This window comes from Macaca mulatta, chromosome 5 (assembly GCF_049350105.2).
Source record: "Macaca mulatta isolate MMU2019108-1 chromosome 5, T2T-MMU8v2.0, whole genome shotgun sequence".
NCBI classification, from domain to species: domain Eukaryota; kingdom Metazoa; phylum Chordata; class Mammalia; order Primates; family Cercopithecidae; genus Macaca; species Macaca mulatta.
Window position 1 is genome coordinate 113,969,932 of NC_133410.1, and position 21,964 is coordinate 113,991,895.

The following is a 21,964-nucleotide window of genomic DNA, read 5'->3' on the forward strand; positions in this document are numbered from 1 at the left end:
CAGAGAAATATTTTCACAGTGAGTGCAGGGCTCAAGAGAACACTGATTTAGTCAGGTAACCGTAGAGAAATTTTAAACACTGATTCTCTCCTACCTCCTCCTGCTCTGTAGAAATGCTCCCAGGTTCTTGCCTGCTGTTCCTCCTCCTGTTCCATGTCCCATTGCCTGTGAGAAATATCACCAATTTTCACAATTAAGTAAATAATCAGAATTAATTAATCTCTTAATGATACAATCTGAGAACCAAGTGATATTTTTAAAAGTTACGAGAGAGAGGAGAGGAAAATTCTAATCCGAGAAAGAAAGAGAAAATTTTCCAAATGTAATATCTACATATACTGTCATTTGTCTGCTGCCACATAGAGTAAGGACTATTGGTGGTGAAGGTGAATTCTAATTTACAGGAAAATACACTGGGAATGATGTGACAAGCAAAACTTGCAGCCTCATCTATAACTGTCTGGTATATCAAGTAAACTTAGTTAACTTGAGATTTTAAACTAAGAAACTAAATGAGCCCTCCCAACAGAACTGAACTTTTGTGAGGCCATATGTGAAAAGTGGAAGTAAAATGATTCTTGGTTTAAAAGATAAAGATAGGGGGGAAAAAAAAGCATAGTAGCACAGAATGCCATGGAGCTCCATAACTGTGGAGAAGCCCACGGGGAGGGGGAATTTAAATGAAGGACAAAGGAGACATAGATATAAATGTACTATAGGTCACCCACTTAGACTGAGAAAATTTCAGAGAGCAAAAAAAAAATGTGTTGAAATAAGACATGCAAAGATGTTTTAACTAGTGATAGGGAACCTCTGGGAAGAGGATTTCAGTAGTGTGTTTCAAGAATCCTTTTATTGTCTCTCTTAATGGACATGTTTACCAGTGACTTGGATGGGACCATGGATGCAAGTTGATATATCTGCACTAGGAACAAGGTGGACAGAAATCCTAATAACTGGTTTAGACTTTTCAGTTCTTCAACTGGTCCCTCATTTTTCTTTCGCTATTGCCCTTGATCTTTCTTACACTGACTCTTCCTTTCCCTTCGCATACAATCATTCCTAACAAAGTTGCTATATCCATGACTGTGTTTCCTAAATTATATTCACATCTTGGACCTCTCAAAATTGACTACCACCCCCACCATCCCACCAGCGCTATCCTTGCTAATGTCCTTATTTAGGAAGGTGTTTTAGTCGTCAAATTTGATGGACTTCTTGTGTCATACCTCATCCTATTAGCCTCTCTTGTATTTTCCTCCTTTGACAAATTCATCCTTATTACATTCTCTGTCTTCTCCTTTGTGTCATTCCTCTTTGATTCCTTTAAAACATGGGAATTCCTTATAGTTCCTTTTTTCTTCTTACTCTCTGCTGCCTTTTAGAGCAATCTCACTTACTTTCATGACCAAAACAAACACCAGATGCAGTCCTTTAACCCTGAGTCCCAGACCAAATATCTCCTCTATACGACATTCAACAAAACAAATTCGACAAAACTGCCATTGCTTTCTATGCCTAATCTAACCTTGTCCTCCAGAAGGCATGAGCTCAAAAAATAGAACCAGAAAACATGAGTCATCTATACTGGATTATAAATTCCTTCCCAACTTCATGCTCTATGTTCAGTGATGTGTTGGAAATCAGTTGAGTATAGTTAACCAGCTATAGTGTTTGTAGCAACAAGGAAGGCAATTTGATTACAGGTTACTTGAATTCTTATAAAATCTCCAATGAAACATCATCTTTAAAAAAGGATTAAAAGGGCCATTTCAAATTCTGAGTGTTCATTTTCTTACTGAATTATTATCTTTATATTGCATTATTCTTATGTTAATTATGTCAAAAAGTTTACACACTCAATTTTCTTTCTTGTATCATTCATATTTTAAGGATAAAAAGTTTGTGGTCTGTAAAGGCCATCTTCCTACATTAGGAAATTACTGATTATTTCTATGTATAAAATTTCAGGTTTGGTCTTTCAAGGAAAACAATGCATCTTAATTTTAAAATAGATGCTCTTATAAAGGATATGTTTTATTTTTGTACTGATATTTGGATGATATAAACATTCACGTATTCTTATTTGATAATTATTTGAGGGGTATCATAAAGGATTCATCAACAACTATACAAAACTTCCTTCTCCCTCTTATATGCAACCTTTCTAAAGTAGGAAGGGAAGAGCTGGGTTGCCAGATTCCAAACACACATGAAAACCATTGCACCTAAATTTAGAATTTTAAAAAATCTTTTCCATATTCCAATTTGGCTTTGATAAAATTTGAATTCTGAGCTACACTTTAAAAGTTATTCTTTTTTTTTCCCCTCTCTAGGCTTAGGAGTAGGGTAATGCTGTTCATGAAGCACTTTATGTCATTATGTGTGTTAAGTCTAATTCTACAGAGGAAGTGAGCTGTTATAAAATCAAAGTATGTTCATTGGATTTGATATAAGAATTAGAATGGTAGAGAGAGAAGGAGAATGATTATTTTATTCCATTCATGAATAACAGAGAAAATAGACTCTCCTGCATGTCCTCTTGGCCTATATACCATGAGCATAGAAGCATAGATATGAGAAAATCAAAAATAACTAGTTGACCACAAATAAACAGTGATTCTTATTTCCAACATTCCAACCATAGCTTTTTCCACTCAAAATATGCAAGAGTTCTACAACCTGGGAGATCTTTTACCACTTGTGATCTTTCTCCCCTGGTATCATTTAGCTATTGTTATGTAATAATCCTCCTCATCCAGTCTCCTTCCCCCAAGAATATCTCAGTGGCTTAAAATAGTAAGCATTTATTATTTTGCATGAGTCTATAAGTCATCTGAGTGTTTTTTGTTGTTGTTGTTGTTTTGTGGTCTTAGATGGGCTCACTCAGTCATACACCTGTGGTCAGCTGCAGATTAAGTAGGTACCTCCGATAATCCAGGCAGATCTCTTTCACATGACTAATTAGCCATAAGCATGTGTAAGTCAATAATTCTCCATTAGCCTAGCCCAAGCTCAAGGAGGAGGCAAGAGCACAAGTGCACAAGGTCTCTTCAGGCCTAGGCTCAGAACAGGCATACTTTCGCTTTTGTCTCATTCTTGGCCTAGATTTAAGTGGTGGAAGATGGACTCCACTTATTGTTGGAAGAAGCTGCAAAATGTATCACAAGGAGATTTACTCCAGTTACTATTATGAATAATAATATATTCCAAAACATAATGGCTAAAAACAATCTATTTTTCTCACAGATTCTGGGAATCAGGAATTTAGACAAGAATGCAGTCGCTATCCTTTACTGTTTTTAGGAAGACTTGAAGCTTAGGAGTAGCTTGGCAGCTGGAGGCTAGAATCATCTGAAGGCTCATTCATTCACATGTCTGGGACCTGGGTTGTGGAGGTTCAAAGATGAGTAGTCCTGAATGGGTAGCCTCCAGATGGCCTCTCCATGTAGTTTGGCTTCCACATAGTATAGTGGTCACAAGGCACTCAGACTTCTTATGGGGTAGTTCAGGGCTCCAAGCCCAGGACTCCATGACAGAAGCTGCATTGCCTGTTATAACATGTCTTTAGAAGTCATACAGCACCAATTCCATCATACTTAATTAATCAAGGCAATACAAGCCCACTTAGATTGAAAAAGACAAGAACTAGCCTCCATTGAATAGAATGTCAAAACCATGTTGTAGAAATTGTGTGGGGCAGGAGATACTGTTGCAGTCATCTTAAAAAAAATACAGTCTGCTGTAATCCGCATTTTAGCCTCACCAATTTACATTCCTTTTATACACAAAATACACTCCCACCTCCCCGCAAAACCTCTATTATGATATCAACTTAAAGACCAACAGTTCATTATTTAAATAAGGTCCAGGTGTGGATGAGGCTCCTTGAATATGATTCGTTAAGTTAGATTCCTAAAGTTTCTCTAGTTTTCTCTAATTCCGAGGATCTGTCAAGTAAAGAAGCCCCCTGTCAGGCTGCTATGGAAAAACGCCCTCAAGAGTCTTAGGAGACCTAATATTTAACTGAAAAGTTTTGGGAGGCATGGCCTTGAGTACTTAGAATGACTTTCATCTGTGTGAAAGGGTTTATGAAGTATCATTGTTAATCTTTCTGAGGTGTTAGCAAAGGATTGTCAGGTCATCAGTTTTATCTTGACCCTACTAGCGGAAACAGTTATGAGCCCACTCTGCCTCTTGATGGAGAAGTCAAAATATTATATTATAAAAGGACATGTGATTTAGGAGATATTGGTGTTATCATCTTTGGAAAACATAACCTGCCATAGAGGGAAACCATGGGGTTAACTGAGTGGGATATAAACCTGATTAATCTACCACACACTCTTAAAAAGTTATTGACTCACTCTTTGGACAAATATTTATAGTGTTTTTTATGTTCCAGGTACAGTTCTAGGTACTAGATAAAAAACAGTGAATAAGAAAGACATTCTATTCTCATAGTGTTTTACATTCTTATCATGGGATCAGAATAATAAGTAATAAGCAAAATATATAGTATATTAGATAGTAGTGTGTGAAAAGAAGGGGGGAAAAAGCACAAGGAAGAAGATAGAAGGTGTATGTGGTGGATTACAAGTTTAGGTATCATTATTAGGAAGTTCTCATTGAGAATATATTTTAGTAAAGACCCAAAAATGGTGTGAGAGTCAGCCATGTAGATTTCAGGGGAAGAGAACTCCAGGTAGAAGATACCTAGATAACTCTGTAGCAGGTAAAAAGTTGTATTGAAATTATGGCAATGGAGGGAGCAAGTGGGAAGAAATGAGGTTGCAGTGGTAATGAGGGGCAGGTCATGTAGAAAGCTATTGGTTAGTAATTAGATATTCACTCTGAATGAAATAGGAAGCTACTAATGGGCTTTTAGTTTATGAGTGAAATGAACAAATTTCCCTTTAGACAAAATGACTTTGGCTCCTTTGTTGAGAACAGAGTAAAGAGGAACGGACGGAGCAGGGAAAGTGGGTAAGAAATGATTGAATTAATGCAGATTAAATGGGCTAAGGTGGTAGCAGTGGTGGTGACAAGAAGTAGCCTGATCCTACATACATTTTGAAGGTAGGGACAACAGGACCCATTGAGGTATTGAATGTGGACTGTAAGGGAAAAAAAAGTCAAGAATAATGCCAACATTTTTGGTTTGAACTATTTGATGGATTTGCTGGAAAGATGAAGTTGAGAAGATATGAAGGCAGGAAGAAAACTTGGTGCCTAAATATTCTGCTGTGTTTTAAGAGGATCAGCTGGTATACAAATTGATTCTTCTTTGCAAAACCAAGAACAACTGTGGGTTATTTGTTTCTTTATTTGTTTGTGGCATTGATAAATGAATTATACTCAGTGAGAAATGAGAGAACCTAGAAAAAGCATTTAAGAACTCCCAATTCTTTGTCTAATAAACTAGCTTTTGTTATGCTAGGCTCAGTGAGTCTAAGATCAGTCATTAAAACAATCTTTAATACTTTGTGTCCCAAAATATCAAAATAGTGCTATTGTTAGTTCTTAAAGCTAAAGGTAAAAGCACATTCTCTTGCTTTTTACTTGTCCTTTTTTTTTGTGGGGTGGGGGGAATGGTTTCACAGTCCATCTAATGGATAACTTGTGGATTCTCTGAATGGCAGCCCTAGATATACACACATTTGCTCTTGCCGAACCTTCAGGGTGAGTGTCATTCCCTTTGCTCTTTACTTAGTTGAAATTCTCTCTATGCCTGAAGACTCATTTCAAGATCTTTATCTTCCATAAAGAGTTATCTTACCAGTCTAGATAACACTTATTTTTATAACAATCACTTTTTATTCTCTCATTTTTTTTGTGTTAGGTTTCCCTTTCTGTTTAAATTATAAACCAATTTTTGGGAGGCAACATATCCCATGCTGAGAAGGAATTCATCACATGCACTGATGCATTTGTGATTTCATAAAAACAGAACTGGACTTTTGGTCAAAAAGCATGATTTAAAATGAGTCTTCACTTAAACGTTACTGGTTATTGATCAAGTAATGTTAAACAATTATACTCAACTTTTCCAAGGTTTAGTTTGCTCGTTAATACTGGTGAAATATTTCACTGAGTTTGAAATGTGTTTGATTTCCCAGCATTATGGGGAGGATTGGATGAAGTGCTATGTCAATGTTAGGAAAATTCTACTGCAAACGTAGTTGTGTTATACTCTAGATCAGAGTCTCCATTATGGACAGCACTGGTCACCCAGCACTATATCAAGCCAGGCTGGTCAGGAGCTATTCAGGCTGGTTGACTTTTTCCAATACTTCAGCAGTTCTCTCCTTAATGATTTCCACATAGCTAAAATTTCCATGTAGCTTCTTATTTATTTTACCTTGAATATTTTGAGTTTCCAAATAGCTAGAGTTTTAATATGTCACAAAGTTCTCTGGGTGAGTTTAGCATTGTCATAAATGGAGCACTTTGAGATATAAATGATGAGAGGGACAACTTCCCTTTAATTTCATTGATTATTATCAACTGCCAATCAGGTCGTACTTACCCCACCTGCTAACTAATCCAAAAGCAATGCTTAGCTTAGAGAAAAGCAAAGGTAATATGCAAAAAGCCGACAGTTTCAGCTGTTAACAATATCATTAATTAATCATCTTCCAGAAGAGTTTTTAATTATTCATTGACATTTTATTGTTATTGACAATACATTTATTGAGCACCTATCAAGTACTAAGATTCCAAAAATGGTATAAAACACAGCAACTGCTCATGTGTCGTTTACAGTCCATTAAAATATACACAATTTTTTCAGGTGTGTACATGTGCTCAAGGTTCTAGTGCATACTTAACTGTACTAAGGGGAGAGTGAGAAATCCAAAAGCAGGAGATGATAAACAGATTTTTTAAAAAAAAGTTGCTTCCCTAAGTTTACATGAAGAATGTGTTTACCTAAAGGCTTCTAAGAGACATTTTGATAAAAACAGTTTATGAGATCCACTTCTGTCAATGAGAACTTTCTTTCCTCAAAATCTGCTTCTGCTTACATCTCTTTAAAAGGACTACTTTTTATATGCAGAGGGACATTAATTCATTTTCTAATTACAGAAGCGGAAACTTAGGGTGACATAAAAAAAAAAAAAAACAGCAGAAGGAAGTAGAATTAAAGTACCATGAAGATAGAGACTATGACTATTTTGCAAATTCCCAGAACTCAGGAGGGAGATTAAAACATAGCAGATACTCTACAATAAATATTTTTCAAAGGAGTGGATGGATGGATGGATGGATGGATGGATGGATGGATGGATGGGTGAGTGGATGGAGATGTGAATTAATTGAATGAAACCCTTCAAAATGCGATTATTAAGTTTAGGACAAAAATCTGCATTTGGGATATGGAAATGAGAACTTTATTAGTGACAACATTCTGAATCTTGCTGTCTGTTTCCCAATTTCCTCATATCTTAAATAAAATGATTGGATATTTAAGGTCATTTCCAGGTCTAAAATAAAATACTTTGATAATATGATGACTTAACATTTTGAGTCTTATGTTCAGCTATGATTAATCTCTGAACTAGTAATTTGGAATGTATTTTTAATAATAACAATATTAATTACTAACTGACTTCATGGATTAGTTAGCTAAATAATCAATAACATTTCTACAAGGTAAGAATCATTATGTGCCTCTTTATCCAAAATGAGGAAACTGAGGTTTATACAGGTAAGTAACTTGCCCAAGGGCACAGAGATGGGCATGATAGAGTTGAGGCTATGGATCAGGTCTGGCTCACTGATTCCCATGCCTGGAACCGTTGTCTCTTATTGAACATACTTCCTTTTATAAGACATTTGTGTGTAAAAGATCCATAACTTGAGAAGAGGTACAATGTTGTTTCCTTACAGCTAGGCCAGTCACCAGTTTTGCTGGGCTGGATATAGGGTTAGGATTAGGAAATTCCATCAAGCATAAAACAAGACAAAGATGAATATCTTGTGTCCATGTGTTCAGGATTCAGTCACAAGGCAAGAGAGCAGATAACAGGGCAGAAGGAACTAAGGGTATGGGGCAATTTGGGGGTACTGAGGGTAAAGGCAATTTGAAATTTTGGACAGTAGCCAGAAATCGGGGACTATAGAAGAACAAAAAAGATCAGAACGATAGCAAGCCAGAGAGCAGAGCACATGATAGTGCCCATTGACCTTAATCACCAGAGCAGATCCCTTCTGGTGGGATATTTTTTTTTTTTTTTTTTTGGTCATTGCATATAGGAATTTTCAATTGCAGGTCTGGGAACAGCATGAAGAAGCAGAATTGGCGGCTCCAAGCTAACCGGGGCAGGGGATCAGTGGCAGCTGCTGGTGAGCAACTCCTGACACCTTAGCATGCCTTCTTAGTGCTTGAGTTTCACTATCTGTTCAGTCCCTTTTGCAAGGGGAAATTAGTTCTGCAGCATATATCATAGCTTACCAGCTGAAAGAGTGTGATTATGGATTGCTGGAGTCCACCACAGCTGATGGGTTCTTTCTTTTTTCCCCTGTCAGGAAAAAGTGACTCATGGCAATCATATATTGGTGTCATATACATAACTCTTCCCCTCCCTGCCCTTCAGCACCACCCCCAATATACTAACTCACCATTGGCATAAATCTACTTTTGTAATTCTACATTGCAAGATGCTCTTCTAGGTGGAGGAGATGAAAAGATGAAAGAGATATAATTCCTGCCTTTGAGGAGCTCACAGTCTAGATGGGAGAGAGACATGCATAAACCAGTAATCATAACTAACAGATATGGAGCACTTATAGCAAGGCAGATGCTATTATACTTATTATACATATTAGCTCATTTAATCCTCAAATCTACCCCATAAGGTAGGAGTCTTATCTTCACTTTATAGATGAAGATACTCATGCACAGAGGGGCTAAATAAATCACTCAGGATCACTCAACTAATAAGAGTTGGAACCCAGAATTCTAAACCAAACAATATGGCCCCAGGCCTGTCTTGTGAAGATGACATACTGCCTTCTCATAAATAAAAAAGTATTGAGTACAATTATCAGAGCAAGAATTGAGACATACAGAAAAGGAAAATGGCCACATGAAAAGAGTAAAGACTTGCAGTGAGTAGAGTAAGTGGGATTATGTTGACTGTCATATGACTTTTAACACACTTTTCAATCTTTCTGGGCCTTAAGTTATTCATGGGGAGGACAATACATATATTCAGGTGTTATTCTAAAGATAAGAAAGACTGTATAGAAAATACCTACCACAGTGCCTGGCATATTAGATATTTAATAAATGATGCTTATAATTGAATAGTGGTAGTTGTTCTTGCTATTGTTATCATTGTGATGTTGTACGTAAGTACTGTAGGGACACAAAGGAATAGTGACTGATTCTGTCTGAAGAGGGGAGGTGGCTGAGGAAAGATATTGTGAGGCTTGGCATAAAAGATGGCATTTGAACTGCACCTTGAAGGATCATCATTTTTCAGACAGACACAGAGAAGAAATGCATTCTAAATAGAGAAAACATGTGCATGACATATTTGGAAAATATCAAGTTTTTGTTGGTTTGGATAAATCATGTGTGTGTGTGTGTGTGTTTGTGTGTGTGTATGTGTTGAGAGTGACTGCAGATGACACTATAAAGATTTGAAGAACACAAATCGTGAAAATCTTGCAAGTAATTGAATTTAGCCCTAAACACAAAAAATATGAAACGTTATGTGATAACTAACTCAGCAGTTTTTTGGATCCCTCTAAACTAGTTTTTTAATGGAATGTTTCCTTTTCTTCCTTCTAAATATTTTAAAACACAGTAATACTGCTTTATAAGACAATTATATGGTGTTGAACAGCTAGCCAAACTTTCAGTTTCATTTTACTCTAGAGTTACTATGTGTAACTCTATCCATCTACAATTCATGAGCAAATCAGCCAGTGTTAGAAATGGATGATGAAGAATAAATGTGACAGAAATATTCCATTTAATGACTTGTTGGAACTGTTGCCTTTACTGGTCACCCACTCTACTTTTGACCCAGATATAAAATGGCAAAGCCCCATTGCTCAACATTTAGATAAGAACCCTTTTTTTTTTTGTTTTGTTTTGTTTTTTTTTTTTTTTTTCAATTTCGACCTTTAGTTTAGATACAGGGAATACATGTGCAGATTTGTTACATGATACTATTGCATGATGCTGATGTTTGGAGCACAGGTCCTGTTACCCTAGTAGTGAGCATAGTAACTGATAGGTAGTGTTTTAACCCACACACTCCCACCCTCTAGTAGGCCACGGCATCTATTGTTCTCATATTTATGTCCATGTGTGCTCAGTGCTTAGTTCCCACTTATTAGTGAGAACATGTAGTATTTGGTTTTCTGTTCCTGTGTTAATTTGCTTAGGATTATGGCCTCCAGCTCTAAACACGTTGCTGCAAGACATTATATCATTCTTTTTATGGCTGCATGGTATTTCATGGTGTATATGTCCACATTTGCTTTATCCAATCTACTATTGATTATCACCTGGGATGATTTCATGTCTTTGCTAGTGTAAATAGCATAGCTATGAACATACAAATACATGTGTCTTTTTGGTAGAATGATTTTTTAAATTTATACCCATTAATAAGATTGCTGGGTTGAAGAACCCATTTTTTGATTGTTGTTAAATTTAATTCTCCCTGTGAAGAATTAAAGTATGTGTGTGTCTATGTATGTGTCTTTGAGTGTGTGAATGACAAAATTCTTGTTTATATAAATATTGTATACACTTGTTTGAAACCATCTGATGTCTCACTTTCCCAGCACTAAAACAAAATGAAACAAAAGCACACCAATAAGTAAATAAATACTTCGCCAAAAAGATATTACTTCTGGGGACAATTACTAAGTAAAATAAGCCTAAAAGTTTTTGAAGGATGAAGAAATAGAAAAACAAAATGCTATTATTTCATTTGGTCTTTAGTCAGAAGGACAAATCCAACTACAATGATTTTGTAGCCTTATCTAAAAGCCAATTGGGGGAACCTCCATTTGCTCTCATTGCTAACATATAGTATAGTCAAGACACCTTTTGAACAACTATTTGATTCTTCAGCAGTTAATGCTATTGTAGCCGATTCTCATCACTTTCTTTTCTCATGTGACCCCCTGGAATATACAAATGATCACATAGCAGATAATTGTATACAATTGTTTATTTAGCATTCCATCAGAAATATCACTGTTACTATTGTTTTAATGAAATTTACCAAATAATCTTAATCTAGATTATTCAAAGGAATGCCTTCTGTTCCTTTGAGTGAATGGAGTTTTGCTGTACAATTCCTTAGCGAAGAAAGTTATTACATATGGTTCTTTGTGCTTCCTTTGCTTAGGTTTGCAGACAACAAGATGAATTATTTTAATTTTTTTCTTAGAAGTTCATCAGGCTAACTGTTTAATCATTTTTATTGCCCGTCTCATCTCAGTTATATTAAATCTAATTTTCCTATATTTGAGTACATTGGTAAATACCAAATTATTTTTAATATTCAAATATTTGTCTCATCAGAATTATATAAACAGTGTTTTCCTGTCATTGTAAAGTGAATATTTAACATGTCCAGTTCTCAAATACTGTTTTCGTTTTTGACTCCATTACATTTCTAATAAAGTCAAATCTGCCGTAAATGAAAGGTACATTCTTTCTGTCCATTATATATGCCTTGCTTTTGCTTCCACCGAGTGAATTTTTAAAAATTATTTATAACAATTGTACTAGCCTGATTTTTCAAGTATAAGGTCATTTTTACTTACATATACTCCTTCAAAATCATTCATCTACCTTGTCATAATGCATGCTAAAAACACCCTTCAATTCAGTATTATCTGCAAATTTCATTAACGTATTGTTTACTTCCTTTCCAGGTGATTGATGTAGATACTAAATACAACTATAGTTAACATCAGTCTCTTCCTAACTTGATTAGAAATTTCTTCAAAATAAAATAGCATTTTTAGTATTAGTCCTAATTTGTAGTTCTTCGATCAATTTTGTTTTCTAACGGTATGAGAATGTCCAATGAAACTTAATTTTAACTTTTGAAAGTCTGTCTCAGATTGCTAAAATAAAACATGTTCTGCTTTCTGTATTTCTCACGTTAAGTGATTCCAATTCTGTAAAAATTGTAGGCAACTTCATTAACCCATAAAAGTAATTTATAAATCCAAGTTATCTCTGAAACATGACACGATCATCTTTGGGAGACTTAAATGTCTATAGAATTTCTCTAGGGCTTTACAATATTGCTGGTCTTCTGAGAGATTCCATTTATATTTCATTTGGAAATGTTAATTCCTATGAAACTAAGGTATTCTTGGTTTTTTTTAAATATACTTTAAGTTCTGGGATACATATGCAGAATGTGCAGGTTTGTTACATGGGTATACATGTGGCATGGTAGTTTGCTGCACCTATTAATCTGTCATCTACATTAGATATTTCTCCTAATGCTACCCCTCCCCTAGCCCCACATCCTCCGACAGGCCCCGATGTGTGATGTTCCCCTCCCTGTGTCCCTGTGGTCTCATTGTTCAACCCCACTTAGGAGTGATGATATGCAATGTTTAGTTCTCTGTTCCTGTGTTAGTTTGCTGAGAATGGTGGTTTCCAGCTTCATCCATGTCCCTACAAAGGACATGAACTCCTCTCTTTTTATTACTGCATAGTATTCCATGGTGTATATGTGCCACATTTTCTTTATCCAGTCTATCATTGTTGGGCATTTGGGTTGGCTCCAAGTCTTTGCTATTGTGAATAGTGCCGCAATAAACATACGTGTGCATGTGCTTTATGGTAGAATGATTTATAATCCTTTGTGTATATACCCAGTAATGGGATTGCTGGGTCAAATGGTATTTCTGATTCTAGATCCTTGAGGAATTGCCACACTGTCTTCCACAAAGGTTGAACTAATTTGCACTCCCACCAACAGTATAACAGCATTCCTATTTCTCCATATCGTCTCTAGTATCTGTTGCTTCATAACTTTTTAATGATTGCCATTCTACTTGGTGTGAGATGGTATCTCACTGTGGTTTTGATTTGCATTTCTCTAATGACCAGTGATGACGAGCTTTTTTTCATATGTTTGTTGGATGCATAAATGTCTTCTTTTGAGAAACGTCTGTTCATATCCTTTGCCTACTTTTTGATGGGGTTTTTTCTTGTAAATTTGTTTTAAGTTCCTTGTAGATTCAGGATATTATCCCTTTGTCAGATGGATAGCTTGCAAAATTTCCCTCCCATTCTGTAGGTTGCCTGTTCACTCTGATGGTAGTTTCTTTAGATATGCAGAAGCTCTTTAGTTTAATGAGATCCCATTTGTCACTTTTGGCTTGTATTACCATTGCTTTTGGTGTTTTAGTCATGAAGTCTTTGCCCATGCCTATGTCCTGGATGGTATTGCCTAGGTTTTCTTCCAGGGTTTTTATGGTTTTAGGTCTTATGTTTAAGTCTTTAATCCATCTTGAGTAAATTTTTGTATAAGGTGTAAGGAAGGGGTACAGTTTCGGTTTTCTGCATATGGCTAGCCCATTTTCCCAGCATCATTTATTAAATAGGGAGTCCTTTCCCCGTTACTTGTTTTTGTCAGGTTTGTCAAAGGTCAGATAGTTGTAGATGTGTGGCGTTATTTCTGAGGCCTCTGATCTGTTCCATTGGTCTATATATCTGTTTTGATATCAGTACCATGGTGCTTTCATTACAGTAACTTTGTAATATTGTTTGAAGTCAGGTAGTGTGATGCCTCCAGCTTTGTTCTTTTTGCTTAGGATTGTCTTGACTATACAGGCACTTCTTTGGTTTCAAATGAAATTTAAAGTAGTTTTTTCTAATTCTGTGAAGAAAGTCAATGGTAGCTTGATGGGGATAGCATTGAATCTATAAATTACTTGGGCGGTATGGCCATTTTCACGATATTGATTCTTCCTGTCCATGAGCATGCAATGTTCTTCCATTTGTTTGTGTCCTCTCTTATTTCCTTGAGCTGTGGTTTGTAGTTCTCCTTGAAGAGGTCCTTCAAGTTCCTTGTAATTTGTATTCCTAGGTATTTTATTCTCTTTGTAGCAATTGTGAATGGGAGTTCACTCATGATTTGGCTGTTTGTCTATTATTAGTGTATAGGAATGCTTGTGATTTTCACACATTGATTTTTCATCCTGAGACTTTGCTGAAGTTGCTTATCAGCTTAAGGAGATTTGGGGCTGAGACGATGGGGTTTTCTAGGTATACAATCATGTCATCTGCAAACAGAGACAATTTGACTTCCTCTCTTCCTATTAGAACATGTTTTATTTCTTTCTTTTGCCTGATTGCCCTGATCAGAACTTCCAGTGCTATGCTGAATAGGAGTGGTGAGAGAGGACATCCTTTCTTGTGCTGGTTTTCAAAGGAATGCTTCCAGCTTTTGCACATTCAGTGTGATATTGGCTATGGATTTGTCATAAATAGCTCTTATCATTTTGTGATACCTTTCATCAATACCTAGTTTATTTATAGTTTTTATTATGAAGGTGTGTTGAATTTTATCAAAGGCCTTTTCTGTATCTGTTGAGAAAAATCATGTGTTTTTTTTCATTGTTTCTATCTGTGTGACAGATTACGCTTATTGATTTGCATATGTTGAACCAACCTTGCATCCCAGGGATGAGGCTGACTTTATCATGGTAGATAAGCTTTTTGAAGTGCTGCTGGATTTGGTTTGCCAGTGGTTTACTGAGGATTTCACATCCAGGTTCATCAGGGATATTGGCCTGAAATTTACTCTTTTGTTGTTTCTCTGCCAGGTTTTGGTATCACAATGAGGCTGACCTCATTAAATGAGTTAGGGAGGAGTCCCTCTTTTTCTATTGTTTGGAATAGTTTCAGAAGGAATGGTATCATCTCCTCCTTTTACCTCTGTTAGAATTCGGCTGTGAATCCTTCTGATCTTGAGATGACTTTGATTGGTAGGCTATTAATTACTGGCTCAATTTCAGAACTTTTTATTGGTCTATTCAGGGATTTGACTTCTTCCTGGTTTAGTCTTAGAAGGGTGTATGTGTCCAGGAATTTATCCATTACTTCTAGATTTTCTAGTTTATTTGCATAGAGGTGTTTATAGCATTCTCTGATGGTAGTTTGTATTTCTGTGGGATCAGTGGTGATATCCCTTTTGTCATTTTTTATTGTGTCTATTTGATTCCTCTCTCTTTTCTTCTTTATTATTCTGGCTAGTGGTCTATTTTGTTAATCTTTTCAAAAAACGAGCTCCTGGATTCATTGATTTTTTTTTTGAAGGGTTTTTTTGTGTCTCTATTGCCTTCTTTTCTGTTCTGATCTTATTTCTTTTCTTCTTCTAGCTTTTGAATTTGTTTGCTCTTGCTTCTCTAGTTATTTTAATTGTGATATTAGGGTGTTAATTTTAGTTCTTTCCCACTTGCTACTGTGGACATTTAGCACTATAAATTTCCCTCTAAACATTGCTTTAGCTGTGTCCCAGAGATTCTGGTATGTTTTGTCTTTGCTCTCATTGGTTTCAAAGAACTTATTTATTTCTGCTTTAAGTTCATTATTTACCCAGTAGTCATTCAAGAGCAGATTGTTCAGTTTCCATGTAGTTGTGTGGTTCTGAATGAGTTTCTTAATCCTGAGTTCTAATTTGATTTCACTGTGGTCTGTGAGAGTGTTTGTTATGATTTCTGTTCTTTACATTTGCTGAGGAGTGCTTTACTTCCAATTATGTGGTCAATTTTAGAATAAGTGCAATGTGGTGCTGAGAAGAACGTGTATTATTCTAATTTTTGGTGGAAAGTTCTATACGTGTCTATTAGGTCCACTTGGTCTAGAGCTGAGTTCAAGTCCCGAATATCTTTGTTAATTTTATTTCTCGTTGATCTGTCTAATATTGACAGTGGGGTGTAAAATCTCCCACTATTATTGTGTGGGAATCTAAGTCTCTTTGTAGGTCTATAAGAACTTGTTTTATGTATCTGGGTACTTCTGTATTGGGTGCATATATATTTAGGCTAGTTAGCTCTTCTTGTTGCATTTATCCCTTGACCATCATGTAATGCCCTTTTTGTCTTTTCTGATCTTTGTTGGTTTAAAGTCTGTTTTATCAGAGACTAGGATTGCAAGCCCTGCTTTCTTTTGCTTTCCATTTGCTTGGTAAATATTTCTCTATCCCTCTATTTTAAGCCTATGTGTGTCTTTGCACATAAGACAGGTCTCCTGAATACAGCACACTGATGGGTCTTGACCCTTTATCCAATTTGCCAGGCTGTGTCTTTTAATTGTGGTACTTAGCCCATTTACATTTAATATTAATATTGTTATGTGTGGAGTTGTTCCTGTCTTTATGATGCTAGTTGGTGATTTTGCCTATTAGTTGATGCAGTTTCTTCATAGTGTCAATGGTCTTTAAAATTTGTATGTCTTTGCAGTGGCTTGTACAGGTTTTTCCTTTCCATGTTTAGTGCTTTCTTCAGGAACAAGGCAGGGCCGGTGGTGACAAAATCTCTCAGCACTTGCTTGTCTTTAAAGGATTTTATTTCTCCTTCCACACTTATGAAGCTTAGTTTGGCTGGATATGAAATTCTGGGTTGAAAATTCTTTTCTTTAAGAATGTTGAATATTGTCCCCCACTGTCTTCTGGCTTGTAGGGTTTCTGCAGAGAGATCCACTGTTAGTCTAATGGGCTTCCCTTTTTGGGTAACTAACTTGACCTTTCTCTCTGGCTGCCCTTAACATTTTTTCCTTCATTTCAACCTTGGTGAATCTGACAGTTATGTGTCGTGGGGTTGCTCTTCTTGAGAAGTATCTTTGTGGTGTTTTCTCTATATTTCCTGAATTTGAATGTTGGCCTGTCTTGCTAGGTTGGGGAAGTTCTCCTGGATAATATAATGAAGAGTGTTTTCCAACTTGGTCCCATTCTCCCCATTATTTTCAGGTATGCCAATCAGATGTAGATTTGGTCTTTTCACATAGTCCTGTATTTCTTGGAGGTTTTGTTTGTTCCTTTTCATTGTTTTTTCTCTAATCTTGTCTTCACACATTATTTCTTTAACTTGATCTTCAATCTCAGATATCCTTTCTTCAGCTTAATCAATTCAGCTATTGATACTTGTGTATGCTTCACAATGTTCTCATGCTGTGTTTTTCAGCTCCATCAGGTCATTTGTGTTCTTCTCTCAACTGATTATTCTAGTTAGCTCTTCCTGTAACATTTTATCGAGGTTCTTAGCTTCCTTGCATTGGATTAGAACATGCTCCTTTAGTTCAGAGGAGTTTGTTATTACTCACCTTCTGAAGCCTACTTCTGTCAATTTGTCAAACTCATTCTCCATCCAGTTTTCTTCCCTTGCTGGCAAGGAGTTGTGATCCACTGGAGAAGAGGCGTTCTGGTTTTTGGAATTTTCAGCTTTCTTTTCTCCTCATTGTGGATTTATCTATCTTTGGATTTTGATGCTGAGGACCTTTGAAAAAGGTTTTTGTGTGGGCGTCTTTTTTGTTGATGTTGATGTTACTGCTTTCTGTTAGTTAGTTTTCCTTCTGACAGTCAGGCCCCTCTTCTGCAGGTTTGCTGGAGTTTGCTAGAGGTTCTCTCCAGACCCTGTTTGCCGGGGTATCACCAGCAGAGGCTGCAGAATAGCGAAGATTGCTGCCTGCTCTTTTTTCTGGAAGCTTCATCACAGAGGGGCACCCACCAGAAATCCAGCCAGAGCTCTCTGTATGAGGTGTCTCTTGACCCCTGCTGGGAGGCACGGGGGTCAGGGACCCACTTGAGGAGGCAGTGTGTCCCTTAGCAGAGCTTGAGTGCTGTGCTAGGAGATCCGCTGCTCTCTTCAGAGCCTGCAGGCAGGAACATTTAGGTCTACTGAAGCTGCATCCACAGCCACCCTGTCCCCTAGGTACTCTGTCCCAGGGAGATGGGAGGTTTTTCTATAAGCCTACTCAAGCCTCAGTAGTGGCAGATGCCCCTCTCCCCACCAAGCTCAAGTGTCCCAGGATGACTTCAGACTGCTGTGCTGGCAGCAAGAATTTTAAGCCAGTGGATCTTAGCTTGCTGGGCTCTGTGGGGTGGAATCCACTCAGCTAGACCACTTGGCTCCCTGGCTTCAGCACCTTTTCCAGGGGCATGAATGGTTCTGTCTCACTGGTGTTCCAGGTGCCACTAGGGTATAAAATAACTCCCGCAGATAGCTTGGTGTCTGCTCAAATAGCCATCCAGTTTTGTGCCTGAAACCTAGGGCCCTGGTGGTGTAGGCACCTGAGAGATTCTCCTGGTTTGCAGGTTGTGAAGACTGTGAGAAAGCTTAGTATCTGCACTGGAGTACACTGTTCCTGAAGGCAGGATCCCTCAGGGCTTCCCTTGGCTAGGGGTGGGAGTTTCACGACCTCTTGGACTTCCCAGCTGAGGTGAAACCCCACCCTGCTTCCGCTCACCCTCTGTGGGCTGCACCCACTGTCTAACCAGTCCCAGTGAGATGAACCAGGTACCTCCAGTTACCTCAGTTGGAAATACAGAAATCACCCACCTTCTGTGTTGATCTCCCTGGGAGCTGCAGACCAGAGCTGATCCTGTTTGGCCATCTTACCAGCCACCCACCCTCTTGTTTTTGTTTCTTTTTTTTTTTTTTTGAGACAGAGTCGTGTTCTTGTTGCCCAGGCTGGAGTGCAATGGCACAATCTCAGCTCACTGCAATCTCTGCCTCCTGGGTTCAAGCGATCCTCCTGCCTCAGCCTCCTGAGTATCTGGGATTACCTCGTAGAATTCAGTTGGGTATTTACTTTATTTTAATTTTACTTGCCTTCTAATGTAAATGATTATATAAAGTATTTCTTCCAGTTGATGTGTATGGAAAAGGTGAATTGTGTATTAGTTACTTATAGAATTTTTGTTTGAAGTTGGCCTCCATTTTTATTGGTCACCTATAAATAGGCAATTGATAAATAATTTTTTCTATCTCCCCTACAATCCAGAGATTAAAACAATCTAATCACAGGTCACATCAAAATGATAATTTCAATGAGACTGTCTCCTACATAGCTGCCAAGAAGTTTTCAGCACATAACTTGAACCACGTAATTATGAGGTAATCCCCATGACAACAAAATATATTTTACGTAACAAAGACTCTAGTTTCCTGCGAAGATTTTAGCATTACAAATGAAGAAGTTTGGCACTGTATATTTTCCTGTGTCTCATTCCTTCTCCCCAAACGGATTTGGCTGATTGATTATGTTACTGTCATCCCTTGTTAGGGATGAGGAACATTAAGACAATGTGGGTCAATGAGAGAGCAAGAGAGATTTGCTGGGTGTTCTGGAAAAGGAACTCCTTCTCAATAATTCTATATCTTTTCTCTCTCTACTTCTTGATCTCTTCTGACCATTTTCTGATATTTCCTACCAAAGCACAGCCACAAAGCCCAGACTGCCACTGGCAGCAAACCTGCCACCATGAGGGGAACCATCTAAGACTGAAGCCGGAGTGTAGGGAACCAAGTAGATGCAAAGAGCCTGTCTTCCTCACCTCACTAAGCCAGCAGAAAAACCTGGGACCCACCCTGAAGCACACTGTTGCCTGCTCATTTACAAACACACAAATGCCCTTTCTCTATAAGTCGGTCCAAAGAGGATTTGTTACATGGAGCCAAAAGCATCCTAATTAGTCATTGAGCACACACTTTGTAAGCTCAAGCTAACCAAATAGGAACATGTTTGTATTGGTTTAGTAATCATGCAGATTCTTGTTTAGATTGGATATCAAAATCAAACTTTTCAAACTTAATGTATATTCTGCATCATAATGTCTATTAAAAGAAGATTTTGAAAACAGTCAAAGGTTACAGAGCTAGTCAGTTGAAGAGTCAGAATTTATCCCAAGGCAGTCCGGCTGCAGAGCCTGTGCTTTTAACCAGCAAATGAGCGAGGACACTGCAGGGATTTCGACAAGCATGCTCAAGATGGAGCAGAACCAAAAACTAGTAGTGTCCAAAAAAAAAAGAGAGAGCGAGAAGGAGAGAGAGACAGAGAGGACAGAGTGTCACAAAGAAAACAGAGTGATCAGAAATGTGCAACGCAACAGAAAAATCAAATATGAAAAGATCTTAAATTAAGCCTTCATATGAATTGAATTTTACCTAATGCTGGATTTTGAAAAGCCAGGTACTCTAGTACCTGCTGGGCTGCTAATCTGGGAGTAGTAATTTAAATAATAAATTAAAAGAGGAGAAAAGTAAATGTATTATGTATTTAATTTTTGAGGTTACTAATACTGGTATGACTGTTATTATTATTATTTTATCTATATCACAAACCCAACATGGAGTCTTTTCATCCCTAAATCTTCTCCATGTGTTCTCCAAAAATATGTGTCCTCTTGAAACCCTTTTGCGTCTCTTAGTGTCTATTAAGTTAGTGCAAAAGTAATTATGGTTTTTGCAATTAAAAGCAATGACATTATTATTATTATTATACTTTAAGTTCTAGGGTACATGTGCACAATGTGCAGGTTTGTTACATACGTATACATGTGCCATGTTGGTGTGCTGCACCCATTAACTCATCATTTACATTAGATATATCTCCTAATGCTATCCCTCCCCACTAACCCCTCCCCACAATAGGACCCGGTGTGTGATGTTCCCCTTCCTGTGTCCAAGTGATCTCATCGTTCAATTCCCACCTAAAAGTGAGAACATGCGGTGTTTGGTTTTCTGTTCTTGTGATAGTTTGCTGAGAATGATGGTTTCCAGCTGCATTCATGTCCCTACAAAGGACACGAATTCATCCTTTATTATAGCTGCATAGTATTCCATGGTGTATATGTGCCACATTTTCTTAATCCAATCTGTCACTGATGGACATTTTGGTTGATTCCAAGTCTTTGCTATTGTGAATAGTGCTGAAATAAACATACGTGTGCATGTGTCTTTATAGCAGCGTGATTTATAATCCTTTGCGTATATACCCAGTAATGGGATGGCTGGGTCAAATGGTGTTTCTAGTTCTAGATCCTTGAGGAATCACCACACTGTTTTCCACAATGGTTGAACTAGTTTACAGTCCCACCAACAGTGTAAAAGTGTTCTTATTTCTCCACATCCTCTCCAGCACCTGTTGTTTCCTGATTTTTTAATGATTACCATTCTAACTGGTGTGAGACCGTATCTCACCATGGTTTTAATTAAGCAATGACATTTTAATGGCAAAAACTGCAATTACTTTTGCACCAACCTAAATCTATTTAATCTGTCTATCTGTCATTTATCTGTCTATCTATCTATATCTATCTATCTATATGTGGTTATCTAGCTGTTATCTATCTACATATATATCTATCTATCTAGTAAGTATACACATGTTGGAAGGAATCTATTAATAGGTCCTGTACTGGAATCCATATTTTTCTTAACAAAACATTCCAGCCAAACTTTTCTTACATACAAGTATATGTAGCCTCATTAGGGAAGGTTGCTAACCCAAACCATTGATTTGTTATTCTATGTACAGTCAAGGAGTTGTGTTGTGCAATCATATCACTCTGTCATCTAAACAATAAGGCAAGTGGTTTTCAAGCACTTAGGAGAAGTGTACCTAGAATGCCACAGGGAAAAATAAAATAAAATTACATTGAGAAACAGAATGAATAATGGAAACAATTAAATAGTGTCTGAAGTAGTCTTGCTAACCTGGATTGGAATTCTGTTCTGCCATTTTTCAGCCAGGCAACCTTGGAAATTTCCTTAACCTACCTTGGATTGTAGTTTATCTTAAGTAAACTGAGGAGTAATACTAACTTCACAAAATTGTTGTTATAATTAGCCACACAATGCAGAGCCTGACACATAGTGGGTGTTTAGAGAACAACAGCCATTATCATATGTCTTATTGAGTTTGCCCTGATGTAACTCTTAAGGTTAGGGAAAGTATTTG

The 21,964-nt window shown here is 37.2% G+C and overlaps 1 long non-coding RNA gene across 2 annotated transcripts in view; it reads left to right on the forward strand.

Moving 5' to 3' along the window:
* LOC106998442 (uncharacterized) overlaps nucleotides 1-21,964 on the forward strand; it is a 160,899-nt gene that overhangs the window by 64,341 nt on the left and 74,594 nt on the right. For both annotated transcript variants that reach the window (XR_003729732.2, XR_013417529.1), the window contains exon 2: nucleotides 8,273-8,346. This is a non-coding gene — a long non-coding RNA (uncharacterized LOC106998442). The remainder of the gene's footprint in view (nucleotides 1-8,272; nucleotides 8,347-21,964) is intronic.